Raw genomic sequence first — 15,191 nt, forward strand, 5'->3', positions numbered from 1 at the left:
GTGAGTGAGTTTCTATGCCATTTATTATTTGCTAGTGAGAAGACTGCCTCTTTTGTTTAAAAGAAAAAAAAAAAAAAAGGCACAACAAGTCTCTACCCTGTGAAGTTCCCACGTAGAGCTCTTGGAGGGTTTAAATTCTCTTCCATCTCATTCACAAGGAGGCATATTCCAAATCCGCTTTCATGTCCATGAGGGAAAAATTGGACTTGTTTGTAGGAAAAAAATTAACAATGCTACGTTTGTATTTACACAGCTGACGACCACACACTTCATGGTAAGTATGTTAGGATCTACCTTTCCAGGTCTGGGTGTACAGTAATAAAACTGCAAGGAAATTCATTACATCAAATGCTATTTGAGAAAAGGACAAAGAGACCCTTTCTAAAATTCTTCTTCTTCCAACGTCCTTGCAAAGAAAAATTATTTGCAATCTGTAGTCTGCTTTCTGAGAGTAAGAAACTTGGAATGATTCCTCTGTAAATCAACACTGCCAATGGAGCTTAATGCAGCCTCACAGACCCTCTTTTTCTAATCCCGATGGTCTTTGTCAAGAGCTGCTGAAGTCAGTTTTCTTGCAGTGTTGGTGATATGCTTTTCATTAAGGTACTTAGCATTTGCATTTGAACCTTCATGAAAATAATGATTAGAATTTCATATAAGAACAAGTTTAGGGCCCAAATTTATTTCTTCTAAACGCGTAACTTTGCAATTGTATTACATCTGAGTTTTGAAGGGCAAATTTAGAATCCTTGGGTAGCTGCACAGTAACAAGCTGTTCAAGATTCACTATACTTTCACAGCTCCTAACGATACCAAATTACTTCTGCTACATTTTTCCAGCCATGTAGAAGTGTTGGGGGAAAAAATAAATATGAAAAACTGAACAAAACAGAGTAAGAAAACTATAATAATATTAGATGTTCTTTTCATTCAAACAAGATATTGTGCTGTTTTCACTGTGTTCTTTTATGTTTAACAATATTTGTGATCCTACTCTCATGGCAAGGCAAGTTTGTGATGTGCTGCACAGAGACATTGCAGAAAAAGATGTTTCCGTATCCCAGAAAGGTGCACTAGGCATGTATGAGGCGTAACTGAAGAGAAACAATCAAGTAGTGGTTCAGTTAGCTGTCAGAGTGAAGAGTTGTATAATTCTATAACTTCATTCAAGAATCATTATGTAAATCATAGCTATGGCAGCATAAAGAACTCTCTTTGGTATAGTTGTTTGATAAGGAAAGATTATTGTTCTACATGAGCCACGTAAAAAGCTATTGATCAATTGCAAAACTTCTAGAGCAAGTCATGGCAGAAAATTGATTACAGTATTGAAAGTTTGACTTTGGAGGAAATTGTAAAATGGTAACTCAGAGGGAGTCATGTTAATAATCTATGAATGCTGATGTGAATGCCAAAGAAGGAGAGGAATTTACTTAGGTGTAAAGAAGGTACAACAAGCACAGGAGAGATGAAAAAACTGGGGGAAGTGTATCCATGATACTACAAAATGTTTTAAAGTACACATCAAAAATGAGAACAGACAGATGTCTGAAAATATATAGTATATGAATGAGACCAAAAATTGAAACTGCATAATCTATATCCTGAGCCATGTAGCCTTTCCTTCTCCACGTTATTTTATTTCCCATTTAGAAGCCTCACTACTTGTGTGAAGCAGTTGTCTCACGTTTCTGACTGTTATATTACTAATCATGTAAAAAGGTAAAGGCTAATGGGTGACCTACTTTAACCAACATGTTCCATCTAATCAACTGGAGAAATCTCTGCAGTTGTAATGAGACAGTAGAATTCTAAAATAAGGAGCAAGGGAAGAAGGTGGAGAAGGACTTGTATATTTTCCAGGCTTAGTTTTTTGCTCACCAAGAGGATGAAAACTAAGATAAATAAGAATACAAGAAAACCATGAAGGAGTCTCATCACTGGATTGCAGGATGGCAAGAGGAGTCATGAATGTAGATTAAAATAGGGAACAGTATAGGTACAGAAGGAACTGCACCTCATCTGAGAGACTGGGTGCGGTCAGTGAGAAATCAAATATTTATATACTAATACTGCAGCCTGGCAACACAACGGAGGAACTTGTGATGGTAGAGGAAATGAAACTAGACGGCATGGGAACAACAGAAACATGATGAATTAATACTCCGGACTGGATTGGAAGGACTGAGAGGTATGCCATATGTAAAATGCTATTTATGCCCTAACTGGTGGTGTTAAAGCAGATGAATAATGCAACACATTCAGGTTATGATGAGATGTAAACAAAACAAATGAAAAAGAGGTTGCATGGCTAAGGAGAAAAGGAAATCTAGTTAAGAATAGTGAAGCTATAGTAGGACAATACTGAACCATATTGGCGTTCTCAGACTTCTAGCCTTTCTAATACTTCAGAGAATTTTATGACTTTTGGATTTTTGCTTTCTTGATAAGAGATTTGCTTTCTTGATAAAGGTTATGTCACTAGTAATGATGAGTCTTAGACATTCCAAGAGTTGATAGTTAAACTTTATTTCATGTAATGTTCCCAAAATCAGAACGAATCAGAATTTATCTTCATCTGTGAAATAAACCTTTCTACAAAGATGATACAGGAGAGCTGGCCACAGAAGACAGTCACACGTTGACTGATGGGGGTTTGACCCACTGTAGACTAAAGGAAAGATAAACAAAAGCATATCTCTAAATAAGTCTTTCAGTTTCAAGACAGGAAAAAAAAAAAAAACAATTTTCTTGTATAAAGTAAAATTACTTGAGCAAGAGAGCTGAGAAGCTTGAATGTAGACAGTCCCAAAGTTTAATTAGAATGTTGTGAAACTATGAGGAATTCCTGTTTCATGTAAGGAAATACTTATTCCAGGGCCTTTGTACCTAAATGGATAGTACTGCATCCAGAATTATATTGCAATAAATAGTGAACTGGGAATGTCCTGCTTACCAGGGGGAAAAAAAATGTCAGACTTAACTAGGTCCTTCAGCCATATAAATTGAAAAGGAACAAGGAAAGATGTTCAGTGCAGTGAGAACATACATGATCTAGAGTAAGCTTATTTGTTATGATTCAAAATTTAAATCAGTGTAAGACTCTTTCCCATATTTCTAATTTGCTGCTTGACTTTCTTTGAGTTAAAATGCATCACATATAATGCTGCATCAGAAATAGTGAACTAAGAAGAGGATGAGTGCAACAACTAAAAGATAGAAATAGAATTGGTCAAGGAGAGAGGTAAAACAGCAGCTTGGCGATGGTGGGTTGGACTGATCATGACAAGGTGATGTTACATTGTGATCACATAGTAGAACTAGATCATAGAACAATAAAATATCCTGAATTGGAAGAGACCCACAAGGATCGTTGAGTCCAACTTCTGTCTCCAGTTCTCTTAATCTACAGTGGAGGAAAAAATGTGAAGTCACTGAGCTAAATTACAAGAAAAATATGCCTGTCACTAATGATGTACTTAATTTTATAGTTAAAGTGTCTTCTCTAGCTGTAAATGTTGCTTTCCTCCTGTAGGAAGTCACCGTGCAATACCTAAGCCTAATTGCACATATGGCCAACTTTTTCATGCCAAAATAGATGTTATGATTGCCTGGAGTCTGCAGAAACTGTACACTAAACATGTCCCTCCACAGACCATACTATCTATCACCTCTTTGATGTCCTTATCTTGCTTAGTGTAGGCATGTACATTATCATTTGGAAATGGTTCCATAGTCTTACTGTCTGAGCTAGTGGCCTATCTGTGCTGGCTAAGTCTGCCTGGAATGTTGATGTGCAAATAGTGTATAGTAAGATGTATTATTTTAAAAAATTACAGTATTTACTCTGTTGCTCTGAGAAAGTATTTTCCCTTCATTCCCGTCTTCCAGTCCACCTAGGAAAATCTTTCAGAAGATTCCAGGTTACAAGTTATATCATCAGAGAGGAGACATGCATTATTAGCCATGGTTGAGTTTTGCGGTGGTTGATGCTGAATATGAGACAGAATGTGAGTCACGTAAGATACGAAAGTGGTAGAATGGCATTTCACTATCTAATCCCTTCAGTGCAGGAAAATATGCCCAAGGTATGCAAAAGGAGATCATCTAAGATTTTTGTGAGGAGGTTTGAAATAAACAGGAGAGATATCTAGGAAGGAATATAGAACGCTGTACTCAGAGTCATCTGCTCTGATACTTCGCTGAAAGTACCCTCGTACTGAGTGAGATTGTTCCAAGTCAGTGCTGGTGTCTTCAGCTTGATATTTAAACTACGTGTTAGCAAGAAAAGAGAGGAAGCAGCTCCACTGCCACGAGACATTGTACTTCTGCAAAACTGGCAACAGAATGCATTTTGCAAAGCATTCTGCAGTTTTGCTTTTATGATCGTTACCTAAAGCTTATCAGTTGACACACACACACACACAAACAAAAAAAAGAACAACAGCAACAACAAAAAAACTTACCACAAAACTTTTTTCTCAGTGAAAATGAAAAATCTGGGATTCCATAGTTTTCCATGAAATGAATTTCATATAGAAGGAATTTACCTGAATGAAAAGAGAAAAGCTGTGTTGAAGATTCCATCTTCTGTTTGTGTAGCTAATGAACATTTTCTGAAAGGCAGTGGAGAGTGTTCAGAAAACGTGAATATTTTAAAGGTTTTGAATGATAAATCTTAGGCATCTATTTTCTGCATGTGGGAAACATTTTTATAGGAAGCATGCACATAATGTAAAACACTGTAGTTCTTGTCTGGAAGGAGCATTTCCATGCCTACATGAAAGTCTGAGAAGTACTTTTTTTACATGTTACTTTTCTTTGATAGATACAAAGACACCTGTGAAGGTATTTCTAGAGGACCAGTGATATGCTCTTGAAAGGACCAAGTAACAGTTCAGACAGTGACAGAAGGTGGTGTTTCCATGTTTTGGCTTGTTTGGCCATCCTAGTTAGTGACGTAGCAGTAGGACAGGCTAGCAGAGGTGTGGCAGAAGTGAGGAATGGAAAATGAAATGCTTGCAGATGTGTGCATCTGACCCTCTCAGACTTTTCTTATTGAAGATTTGAAGCAGCTAAGATTTTTTTTCAGTCTGTTCATTTTACTTTACTCTTTAGTAAAAAATTTCTGTTCCTCTTCTGAAGAAACCTCCTCAACTCAGTTGCTTTTAATAGTTAAACAAGTTAGTTTCATCGAGAGCAGGCATTTGAATCAATACTGAGTGAGAGAAGAACAAAAATAAATCAAGCGTTCTTGTGAACATGAGTTGCTACAATGAGAATTTCAGTGGTTTTATATTTATAAATAGTGCCTAAATTCTTTTCATGAATCTGCATAGCAGGAGGATTTGCTCATACTTACAGCTGCTGCAGTCAGACAAGACAATTGTTTGTTGGTTTTGTTTTAAAAGTGTTTGATTTAATTCTCTGTAGTCTGAGTAAAAGTTTTAAGGTGACCCTTAGTTGCTTTCTTAGGCCTAGGAGAAGATTTGATGGAGTTTTTTATTATACTTATAGATAGAATCTACTTTTATCCCATTCTGGCATATTTACATCACATGAACCTGTTCCAAAATCCAGGTTTAAACTCAGTTAAATGCTGAAACTGATTGTGTATCTCTGGACTGTTCCATGCTCAGTGTCTGTTCTCCCAGTGATTTGACCTAGGACAATCTGGCAGAACCTCCTCTTGGGCTCATCTCTGTGCTGATATCCTACAAGCCCTTGCACTTTCAGTCCTTTTTAGAAAGTTGTACATTCCATGCTCAGTACTTACCCCATGCTTACCACACTAAAGGATTGGTTATCACCATTTATTCCTTAAAGTAGTCCTAAGCTCCAGTTTGGGATTGAGATGCAATATGAAATTCTGTGCTCTGTCAGTGTAAGCAGCCAGAGAGACTGTAAAGTCTATCTTACACAAGCACAATGCCTTGAGAGCCTAGATCACAAAACTGTTGAGGCTGGAATGGACCTCTTGATGTCATCTAGTCCAGTCCTACTCAAGCATGGTAACCCAGGATGGTGTATAGCGGGATTTTGAAGATCTATGGCTCTTTCTGGCTTACTTTTGATTCTGAGACATTTTAACATTTGCAAAGATTCCTCAGATAACCAATCATATTTCTTTACAAGAAATAAAAGACAACTGAAAGGTCAATTTTCTACCCACCTTATCTGTGCTTTCTTAATGTGATGATGTGTGTTTCTGCGTGGAGAGATATGGCAAAAAGAGATAATCACAAGGTATGATACAGTAATAGTTGGGAATGGAACTGGTGAGGTACAGCAAGGCGTGTCTTCACTCCTACTGCCTATTGAATAGAATTCTTTATGGGCATAAACCTAATTGATCTACTTTGAAGGGCATCCCAGAAGTGAGGGAACAAACACATGCAAGGTAAAGGCAAGAATCCGTGGAAGAAACTGACAATGTAGACATGCCCAGTGTACAGTAGAAGAGACAACAAAACCTATAAGCTAGTGTTAGCTCCCACTAGTAGCTAGTCCAAGATCAGCGTGGAATATCTCAAGATTCAGCAATAAAATTAGGTCCAGAAGTGAGTGTTTTTCAGTTTTCAGACTTCATAGTTGCTAAATGGGAGCTTTCAGACAACTTCCAGTCTTAATATATGTACCTACGTTATAGTATTGTTTATTTTAAAGTGTTTTGTATGGAGACTTTTTATAGTGGCATGCGTAGGCTGTTGCTTTTTGGTAGCTCTAGTAGTTTTTATAAAACCTTCTTGGAATACTGTTAGATACTACTGAATAATATTTGGAATACTATTAACTAGATTGTAAAACATATCTGAATTTTGTACATTTTCTCACTAGTTTTACAGACTCAGTAAACACTAATTACATGTTGACATTTCTCAACTTGACTCAGTGGTTTCTGTGTAGAGTTTTGTAAAAATGTAATAATTGTGAATTTTTTTAAATAATACTGAAGCAAAGAAGTTCTGCTCTATTGTCAAAACTTTACAGTGTGTTCCTCTAATTCTTTAGGTTCTGGCTAATATTGGGCAATTTAAACATGAAGACAAAGCAAATTGTGGTTACAGAAGGTAACATAGATTGTACTGCACAAATGAAAGTTCAGCAAAAAGTTTATTTTTCCTTCGTCAGCTCCTTAGTCATCTAATCCCATTTAATCAGTCAGTGACACTTTTCACTGGTTATTTCTATCTAGGAATCACTTTATCAGTAGTTTTCTGTTAAAGAAATATAATGCATTTTCCCCCAAAACAGGAAAATATGATTAGAAGATACAGTGCTTTCGAGGTAGCATGTGGGAGGAAAGAGGTGTGGTGAAGGGCAGGTGTAGTATAATTAGCATAGTCCCAGACCACTGAAGGTCAAAAACTTGTATTGCTTTCTTCTTTTGCCCCTAATATGACAAACATCACTTTCATACAAACACAATAAAACAAGAATGATTACTGAGTTTATGTTCTTCCTTTGATTGGACTAGAGGGAACGGCCTCCAACTGCACCAGGGGAGGCTCAGGTTGGATTTCGGGAAATGTGTCCTCTTTTGAAAGAGTGATCAGATACTGGAATGGGCTGCTCAGGGAGGTGGTTGAGTCACCATCCCTGGAGGTGTTAAAGAAACATTTAGATGTGGTACTAAGGGACATGGTTTAGTGGGGGAAATATTGGTGGTAGGTGGACAGGATGATCTTGGGGGTCTTTTCCAACCTTGCTGGTTCTATGATTCTTTACCTTATTGTCTGCCATTATTTAATACTTTGCTCTTCTACCTTCCCCCTTACCCCCCCCCCGGCCCGCATTGGAAAAGGGATTTGTTTGTTCTTAGGATTGGAAAGATTACAGTTATATATTATATATATATACATATATATATATTATATCTCATGCATCTCTACATGGAAATGGTAGAGAAAGTCATTGCCTCTTGGGTGTGTCAGTATTGTTCTGTCTGTTGTAAATATTTACAAGCTTCTGTTAAGCATTTGAATCAAACAAAAGCATAAGTTCTAGGGCTGCTTAGGTATGGTAGCATGAGGGGGTTGATTGGAACTAAGTCCCAGATTTTCAAGAGTAGAAGATTATTGATCTTTTCATCTTAGATCTAAAATGCCTTTGATAGACTCTTCACAGGAAACCTCATGGTTTTTTCTTCGTAGCTTGGATTCCTTTACAGTGGAAGCAAACTTTTCTTGCATAATTTAACTTCCTTCTGCTTGGTTGTTTCCGTCCAGCTTTTCAAACCACAGAAATCTTCAGCTGAACAAATGGGAAGTCTCAAATCTGAGAGCTCTTTGTGCAAGATAAGAGAGTTCTTTGTGAGGTCACGTTAAACATGGACATACAGTGTAAAACAAACCATCTGAATTATCCCCTCAAATGCATAACATATTAAGTTTGACATTTCTTGCAAGAAATTTTCAGTGAGTGAAGCAATTAGAGAACAAATAAGAAAAGAGGAAGGAAAGGGAGGGGATCTGAAACATAAAAGTCACTCAGAGAGGAAAAGTTTTAGTTAAATAATCTCTTGCAGTTGAATACATGAATTATATGAATAAAGTAGTCTTGCTTGAATAGCTGGAAGGAAGAAATTGATCCTTATTACTTTCCCACAAACATTAGATAAAGGCAATCCAGGCTGGAGGCCTGGAAGCGTAAAAGAGCCAAAAAGTGTTTTGAAATTGTTTTCAGTCTACAGTATTGTGATATTTCAATAAAATGCCAGTGTTGATTTCCCCTATTCCTTTGATATAATCCTAGTACTCTCTTTGCTAGACTCTTGTTTTGCCAGCCATTGGCTTTTAGAGTGAAGAATCTGCCACATCTTCCGTAGATATGTGCTGGGTTTGCTGAGGGAGATCACAGTCTGACCACCTGATCTCATATTAGAAGCTGATGTAATGACTTTTGGCAATAGCAGGAACAGAATAAAAACATACAAAGTTGAGAACCTGTAGGAATCACTTAAGCAAATATTATGAGCATGAAGAAAATATGAATAGAAGAGGTTGCACTCTTAAGGGCAACACATGCGTGTCTGTTGGATATTATGGGTATTCTAACTAAAACTGTACATGCTCTGTCAGTGTCACACCAGGAAATTAAACAAAATTTGACTAATTCAGAGATAGGAAAAACTAACAGGAAAGTAGGAATAATTAGCTAATGGAAATGTGTCTAGAGGAGTCTCTGTTTTCTTGCTTGCTTTTAAATATCTTCCTTTTACTCTCAATAAGAAAGTAAGAAAAGATTTATGTAAAACATGGTGCAGTGATTAAAGTGGCCAGACAGTTCAGTTATACACAGCAGTCTAATGCACGTCATTGGCCTGTGCCCTGTGTTATAGTACAGCTGCATGTAATATTTTACAACTGTAAGCAGACAACAGTCTTCTTGGCAGGAAACTGAATCCCACAAATGGCAAACAGCAATGTGCATTTCTTTTTTTTTTTAATCATTGGTAACTAACTGGCAAGAAGATTCTGGTATGCATGTGGCTATATCTGTGTCCTAGACCAAACCTGTTTCTGAATTGTTTTCTCTGATTTTCTTTTCTGTGGGGGTTTGAGATTATTATTTTTTTAATAGGAAGTGCTTAACAAAAAATTTACACAGTAACATTTATGTTCTGTTTCTTCTTTCCAAATGTAATCTTTTTTCTTGTTTCAACCATTATATTTCAAATCAATTCAGCTATTTCATTTTACTCAACATCTTGTTCAGTTAAGCATTATATTTGCTTCCAAGGCAAAATGAGTACTTTGTCAGGTGTGAAGCTAACTTCTCCTTAGTAGGAATGAGTCATTAAAATTGTTGGCATGGGTTGTTTGTTTATTTTGTTTCCCCCCGGTGGCTTTCATAGAAGCAGCACCAAAATCTATGTTGGTCTTTATAAACTGTCTACTACTAATTATTGCAGATACTTGATATGCTATTTCACAGTCTAGAAGGAATTAAACCTACCTTTTTACCATGCAGTATTTTTCTCTTGTGATTACAAAAGAGAAGGCAAACTGACTAGGACAGTGGGGGGGCTGTTTATCTAACCTACAAAATAGGAAAAATGCTGTTATTTTCAAAGACATACGCAAGGCTAAATTCAAGAGTCCTGGCAAACTGCTTGGATTCCCCATCTGAACATCATTTCGTCTGCTAGGAGGCATTGCCAAGTTTATGCTCACCAGCTGCTGTATAGCTGCAGTAGTAAAATACAATCTTGAGGAGTGACAGTGAGTTGGACTTTCTGAACTTCCTTGCAAAGAGTCTACATCTCTTCATTTTTTGCAGTCACCAGGTGTTTTATACCAGGTGTTTGTGCAATAAATATACAGCAGGACAGAAAAGACCAAGATGATACTTTTACACAAAGAGAGGCTAAAAAAACCACATAGATATTACTAAATCAGGTGTAGAAGATGTAGTTTGGGAACTGATGGGAGTACAGCCAGGACAGTGCGGATTGAAGCAAGTGACTCAAATCTTACCTGAGCCTCTCCACAGCTTCAGTTCTGCTGAGCACTGCTAATGTGGCCAAGCTATTTCAATAGCCAAAGGACTGTTGTACCCTGAGGCTTGTGCACATGCATCCTAGCAAGGATGTGTTTGCAGTTTGAGGGCTCATACAGATGGACCTCTCAGAGAGAATCTGTTATTTCTTTTTTTGCCTTCTCTGTGCTCTTCTTCAGGTCAAGTGGTCTTCAATAAACTTTGCTCTTCACTGCCTTTGACTTTTCTCTTTAGTCACTCAAGCTGAGTAAACACAGGTCTTGACGTGACTTTTGTTTCTTCATGTAACTTGCTGAGAGTAACTAGTAATGTTGATGTCTGCTTTTTTTCATCCTGTGGTTCCAGAACCAAGGCAGCAATACTGGGTTCATGAATTAAACTGCTCTTGCAGAAAGGCTCTGTATTATACAATAATCTCCCTGAACTGCTTATTTTCAAAGGTTTTTCTTCCTCAGGCCCATCTGGAAGGCTGTAATGCCTCGTGTTTTCCATCCTGGCTGCTGGTGCTGGTGATACCATCAGTGTGAATTTCAGGTAAGTACATAATGAGTACCACACATTTATGCATTTCATGCATGAAACATATTATCACATAGTTAATGGTGCCTGTGACTAAAAATACAGGATTGCTGTCCATTTTGTATGTATTTTGTATCTGTGTGTGTTTTGTGGACAATGTTCTTGGTAGATGGATGGTTGGACTAGATTATCTTAGAGATCTTTTCCAACCTTAGTGATTCTGTGTGTCAATGGTTCTATGAAACTGAAGAGTCTGCAACTACACAGTAGATACCAACTTTTAAGTACTGGACATCAGAAGGTATATTGGGAGGAAGAACATTCTTGCCTTTTTGCAGTTGCCTCTGCTTATTTGCTTTTGCATTTTGCTTAGCGTAGACAATGAAAATAGCCCAGATTCATTTTGTATTTACTGAACTTTAGCCAATTTAATTCTCAGTCAGTTCTATGTTTGATTTGTAAACATCAGAGGAGATTTAATTGCTTTTGCAAAGAAATTTTCTTCTTGTTATGTAGACAATTAGAGTAACTGCTGTTAGTAGTATTGGATTTATGAAAAATGACTCCCTTGCCTTGAGATTTAATTCAGTGGCAATTAAAGCTGAACAAATTTTGTGAGATAACATAATACATTTTTCCCAGATCAGCAGATATAATTGATGATGGACTGAAAATCAGCATCTACATATCAAGACCCAGGAGCGATACATTATGCATCAAGTTCGCACCAAGGGATGTTGAAATAATGCCTGAGGTACTATAAAGTAGTCTGAAGGAGAAATACAAAGCCTTGAAATCAAGCATGTAAATAGAGATTATTGTCATTGATACTGTTTGATAGGTTCAAATTGATACAGCCTAACACTCCTTAGAGTTCTTCTGCTAAAATTACTGAAGAAAATATTATGCATTAGCTCTTGTTTTATTGCTGTTACTATGCTCTTTAAAACCACTTCAGTTCACTTTATTGGAGGCAAAGAGGATATAATTGCTGCAATGACTAAACTTGTAACTTTAATAATTTTCTGGGAAATGAATGTGTAAAAATCATTGACAAGGATTATTTAATCAAGTACAGGAATGCTGAAAGTACATAACAGAAGAGCAGAAATATGGCTGTATAGGCTGTGAAAGCTACTTTGAGGCAGTAGCTTTGCTGCTTCTGCTCTTCTGGGTAACTTCAGCATTTCATGATTAAAACCATATGAAGCTTTGGTTCTGGAATTCAAGAAATAGGATGATTTTATACATTAAAAAGGAGTTGTTCTGTACGGTAACCACTTTATTTCTGAGATCACTAATGTGTGACAGAATTGGAGCACGCATCGGATTTGCCTGTGAAACTTGATTAAGTTGGGTTTAAGTTGGGTGGTGGAAGGTCTGACAGTAACTGCTGCTTTAGGAGCGCACATCTTACAATCTGCTAAGTATGTAGAAAAAAAATGTCATTGGCAGAAGTAAATCCTCACTATGGTTGTATTCTACACAAGGGCCATAAAACTGTATGCTGTAAAGTGCAGTACAGTAAGGAAACAACTGTCATTCTAAAAATTGATGTTGGATGTGTTTCCTACTTCATTAATGGGAGTCCAGTCTTATTTCATCCTATGCAATCATGTAGACAGGGGCCAGGAAGAAATGTATGGGTAGTTTTTTTTTTGTTTTTTTTTTGTTTTTTGTTTGTTTTTTTAAGAAAAAAAAAAGGGGCATGGAAAAAATATTCTTGGCTCTTTTTTAAGCAGTGAGATAAAAGGGCAACAGACTGGATAGAAAATTTCTCAGAACAAGCAAGTTAATTCAAGTTCTTTTTAGTTCTCTTGATGTAATTTTTATTAGTCCATTAGGTACAGCAGAATAAAAATAAATTATCCCTTTGTTGAGTGAGTGGAAGTCCAGGCAAACATTTCTTATACTGTCTTTCATAATCCCACCTAGTACAAGTTGTGTTTCTGAGTCTTTAGCAGGGAAATAGTTTTCTTTATCTGGGAATTTCTCATTGTCCTAAGCACTTCTGTCTGAACAAAGTGCATAGTCATCAATAGCTTCTAGGCAGCAGTTAGGAATAATGGAAGCTGCCTGAATTATGAAACAGATGGTTGATGAGCTGGTATCATGAGCCAGTAACTGTACAATGACACAGAAACCTGCATTCAAGAGGGAAGGTGATGGAACATGTCTCTGTATCCAACACCTTCAACTCTGTGCTTTCAGACTTTGGAGATAGCCTGAGAATTACCACATGGCAAAGAGAGGCTGCTTACTGCATAAAAAGAATAGAAAATATGCCTAGCTCGCTTTCAAACACCATTTCAATTTAAAATTCTAAATATTCTAAATAATCCTTTAAAGAAGATTTGTATGGACTCAATTTTTGACCTAGTATCCTGCTAGAGAAAAATAGGTTTAAGAATTTTATAAAACCTAATTATGGACTGAAAAAATGTGAAACACCTACTTGTTAAAATTAGGGAAGAACATGGGGTTCTTTTTATGATGGAAGGGGTGATATTACTGGTAGTGCAGGGGAAACAGCTTTTGGGGCACTGTAGAAAGGGGAAGTAGAAACAGTAAAATAATGTGATGTCAGTTTCCTCAGTGGATTGTGTAGAGTAGGCGCTGCACAAAGATACAAGTTTTAGGTTTTACACACACACACACACACACACACACACACAAAACCAACATCAATTTCTGTTACAGTTAGAATTATTACTCTGGCTGTGTAGATTCCAGTGTGACAGAGACCTCAAGAGAACTGAATGTCTTTCACAAATTCAACTCACTTCCACTTCTTTGTAGGCTGTCAAGTAAAACTGCCTTCTGAAATGTTCACCTGGAATTGCATTTTAAGTTGGCTTTCCTTAACTACAATTGCTTTTCCTGCTTCATTTAATTGTCAGTTTATTTCACTCCCTCCTAGCTCAGCTCCCCACCTCTGCATTGCTCCTGTTTATCTGATAATTCCTAGGCAAAACAGGGTGTTTTCCGTGCCTCCCACAGCTCTAAACACTGCTTCTGACTGCAGGAAAATGCAAGAATGCAGTGTTGTAGAGGAAAAACTTATTCTTCTGTATTCTGAGTCACTGGCAGAAGAGGCTTAATTTCTTCTTTGCACTTTTGAGCTATACGGATCTGAAAAGAGCTCAGAGCATGAACTTTTCATTTCATTTACAAGATATCAGGAATCAAAGAATAATTTAATAATTTGGTCAAATAACGCTGTGTTTCAAAATGGTCACCTAATTGAAGTTTGTATGAAACAAATGCAATGCATATTAAATGTGATAAAGACTTTCATTTTTCATGCCTGGACATGTAGGTATGATGTTTCCTTGCTTGTTGCTCCCTGTAATAAACATTCATTTCTTTCCTACATTTGTTTGGGAAAGAACAAGGAAAATGGTCCAGCAAAATGTCAACAAATTCTTGTTTTAATTCATATTTTCCTAACTTATCTATCAGTCTTCCATATCTTACTTGTGAAAATTTTCTTGGGGGGCAGAATTTACATTACAGAGCTATGAAAAACCACAGAAAACTTGTTCTGCCATTGCCTCAAATCCTTAGTGGCCAGTTTGGGAGGATTGAAAAGCAGTTTATCACGATGTGCAAATAACATGGCAGCAATCTCCATTAATTTTGCTCAGTTATAAATAGTAGATGTGTAGAAAGTCATTGTACATTAATGTCTCTGTGACAATCAGTGATCATTTAGCAACATGAAATCTCTCATTCAGAGATTTAAATATTTTACATTCAAAATAGCTAATCTTATTCACAAATTTAAGTCCAAGAATAGTCTCATTGAGACCTTTCAATCGCTGACATAATTTTTGAGGAATTTACTTCTCAGACTAGACCTTGTAAAGCACTTGAATGCTTAATAATTAGGTGTGTCAGCCTTCTGGCTGCCCAAGCAGAAGCCAAAACCTCACCCAGATTTCCCTACAGAGCGGACAAAGAGAGTCAAGCATCTCCAAATGAGATTTATAAAAGGCATTTACTACAGCTGTTTCTGGAAATGTTGAGAGGAAGAGGGCCACTTCTGAAAGCTCACATTCCTTCCAAATTTAGATTTATTTCTCATCTGTGTAAGAGAATTCTTCCATTCACACAACATCACATCCCTGAACAGTCACCTGAAAGGAGGAGCGTATTCTTATCATCAGTAG

The 15,191-nt window shown here is 36.9% G+C and overlaps 1 protein-coding gene across 1 annotated transcript in view; it reads left to right on the top strand.

Moving 5' to 3' along the window:
* CD44 (CD44 molecule (Indian blood group)) overlaps nt 1-15,191 on the top strand; it is a 107,931-nt gene that overhangs the window by 23,883 nt on the left and 68,857 nt on the right. The window contains exons 6-7 of the mRNA XM_040700645.2: nt 10,956-11,034; nt 11,662-11,773. The gene's annotated coding sequence lies outside the window, so the exon portion shown is untranslated. The remainder of the gene's footprint in view (nt 1-10,955; nt 11,035-11,661; nt 11,774-15,191) is intronic.

The sequence above is a fragment of the Gallus gallus genome, chromosome 5 (assembly GCF_016699485.2).
Source record: "Gallus gallus isolate bGalGal1 chromosome 5, bGalGal1.mat.broiler.GRCg7b, whole genome shotgun sequence".
Lineage (NCBI taxonomy): Eukaryota > Metazoa > Chordata > Aves > Galliformes > Phasianidae > Gallus > Gallus gallus.